Consider the following 2,973-nt stretch of genomic DNA (forward strand, 5'->3'; position numbering starts at 1 on the left):
TCTCAGGGTTAAACTTGGCTTTCACAATAAAGGTACAGTGAGGTAGTCAGTTAAACATGAATAGAAAATACAAATTTATCTCCTCTCCCTCCACATCATACCAACGTGACAGCAAAGGAGTATTTTTTTAATGAACTAATTAATAAACAAACCAACAGCATAAATGCACAAAGATAAAAAGGTCAACACACTTACCCACTTTGGGAAGATGGAAAGGTGATGGATAAGTGGAAAATGAGTTATCATCATGCAAAGGTGACACCTCAGCCTATGGAGAATCAGTGTGTGGAAAGCGACGGGAAGCAAGCTGGTTGGAAGCACTGAACACTGGGACGGTCAGGAACAGAAGCACCAAGGGAGTTGAACGCATGGATTGGTGGTGATGTGACAACTAGGACTGCGACTAACATCTTTGGAAGGAACACTCCGCAGATCCCATCCCCCACTGTATAAAGCCAGGCTAATATCCCTCTCATATACAAAGCTTATAAATAAACTGCAATACTTTGGGAAGTAAAAGTGGGTGCTACTCATAGTTGACACAGACATAACAGTATGATCAAATGACAGTGCTCTGAACACTGGTGGCACCAGAGTCATAGTAAAGATATAAAATATGGCCACTGTTCTCAAAGATCTTTCAATCAGGGCAACGGCCCCATATGCTGGAGGCAGTGGGTTCAAACCCAGCCCTTGCCAAAAACTGCAAAAAAAAAAAAAAAATCTTTCAATCAACTGGCATGTGATGATACAGGATTCAACAAATTCTATTGGGTATATAAACACCTTAGACATTTTGGAGGAGAAACAAAAGAGAATACTGGGAACGGAAGCTGATGGAGAAAAGTCAGAGACAAAGGTGATTTGATTTTGAGAATGGTAAGATTTAGATAAAACATTTCTACTAATTATTTCTAATAAGTCAGAATTCTTTAGTGAACCCTCAAAAGGTATTTATTTGCAGGTAAGTGGTCAAAATGAGAAGCCTATATTCTATGAGGACTGAATGGAAGAATGAAAGCCTGCCTCAAGTCTCACCCTCACTTCATGGAATTTTACAAATAAATAAAATCTTTAAATTTGGGGGATTTTTCTTTGTTACTGAGAATTATCAATATTTTGCTTTGGATGTAGTCTGTAACTCTTTTTTTAATTAAGCCACAGAGCTAAATGTAACAGTTAAACCAGTGCAGGGGGGATGGGGAATAGAAATGGGACTATTAACAATCTCCAGGGCACCAGGAGGCATGTCAGTACAGAAAACTAGAACAAACTCCTAACAGCTTAAGACCCATTACCTTACCTGTGAATTCTATTACAAGATAAATGCCACAATTCCACATGGTCTTATATTACGGTAAAAGTATGTACGAAAAATATTCCTTATGTTCTTTTTGTTGGTGGGGTTTGGGCCATTTTTAAGTTGTACTTACTTTTAATTGTGGTAGAAAACAAAAAAAAACACATAACATACAATTGGACATCCAAACCCTTTCTAACAGTGCAGTTCAGTAGAGCTATGTGCATTCATATTACTGTGCAACAGATTTCCGATCTTTTTCATCCTGCAAAACAAGAACACCATACCCATCAAACAGTAGTAACACTCCATTTCCCGCTCTCCCCATCCCCTTGCAAACACCATTCTACTTTCTGTTTCTGTGAATCTGACCACTTTAGATACATGTGAGTGGATCATACAAATTTGCTTTTTTGTGATTGACTTAGCTCACTTAGCATAATATGGGCAAGGTTCATCCATGTTGTAGCATGGGCAGAATTTCCTTTTTCGTTAAAGCTGAATAATATTCTGCCGTGTGCGTGTGCGTGTGTATATACCTGCCACATTTTCTTTATCCATTTATTCATAGGTAGACACCACATTTTAGGTTGTGAACAATGCTGCTATGAACATAGATATGCAAATATCTCTTCCAGAAAATGCTTTCAACTTGGGGGGTATAATTATTAGATCATATGGAAATTCAATTTAAATTTTTTGAAGAATCACCATACCGCTTCCCATCTTAGTTGCACTGTTTTATATTCTAAAAGTGGGACAAGGGTTCCAGTAAGAGTCCCAATTCCTCCACATACTTGCCAACACTTTTTAAAAATTTCTTTTCATTTTTGGTAGCAACTTTTTGATTTACAGTTCCTTAATGATTAGTGATGCTGAAGATATTTTCATATGCTTATTGGCCACTTGCAGATCACCAATGGAGACATGTCTATTAAGTTTTATGCCTATTGGCTTTTTTTTTTTTTTTTTTGAGGCACAGTCTCACTCTGCCACCCAGGATAGAGTGCCATGGAGTCATAGTTCACATCAGCCTCAAACTCTTGGGCTTAAGAGGTCCTCCTGCCTCAGCCTCCCAAATAGCTTGGCCTACAGGTACCCACCATCACACCCAGCTAATTTTTGTATTTGCCAGAGTACAAAGGGTTACAGGCATGAGCCACCATGCCCAGTCTTTTGTGCCCATTTTTTTTTTTTTTTTTGAGACAGAGTCTCACTATGTCATCCTCAGTAGAGTGCTGTGGGATCACAGCTCACAACAACCTCAAACTCTTGGGCTTAAGCAATTCTCTCTCTTCAGTCTCTCAAATAGCTGGGACTACAGGCATCTGCCACAACGCCCGGCTATTTTTTGTTGTTGTTGTTGTAGTTGTCATTGTTATTTAGTTAGCCCGGGCAGGGTTTGAACCCACCAGCCTCAGTGAATGTGGCTGGCGCCATAACCACTGTGCTACGGGCACCAAGCCTTTTGTGCCCATTTTTAATGGAGTAATTTTTTTGTTGTCATTAAGTTGTGAGAGTTCTTTACGTATTTTGGTATTTACCCCTTATCAAATATATTATTTGCAAATAATTTCTCACATTTCATAGGCTGCCTTTCACTCAGTTGGTGTGTCCTTTGCTGCACAGATGACTTTTTTTTTTTTTTGTAGAGACAGAGTCTCACTTTATGG

The sequence above is a fragment of the Nycticebus coucang genome, chromosome 10, assembly GCF_027406575.1.
Source record: "Nycticebus coucang isolate mNycCou1 chromosome 10, mNycCou1.pri, whole genome shotgun sequence".
Lineage (NCBI taxonomy): Eukaryota > Metazoa > Chordata > Mammalia > Primates > Lorisidae > Nycticebus > Nycticebus coucang.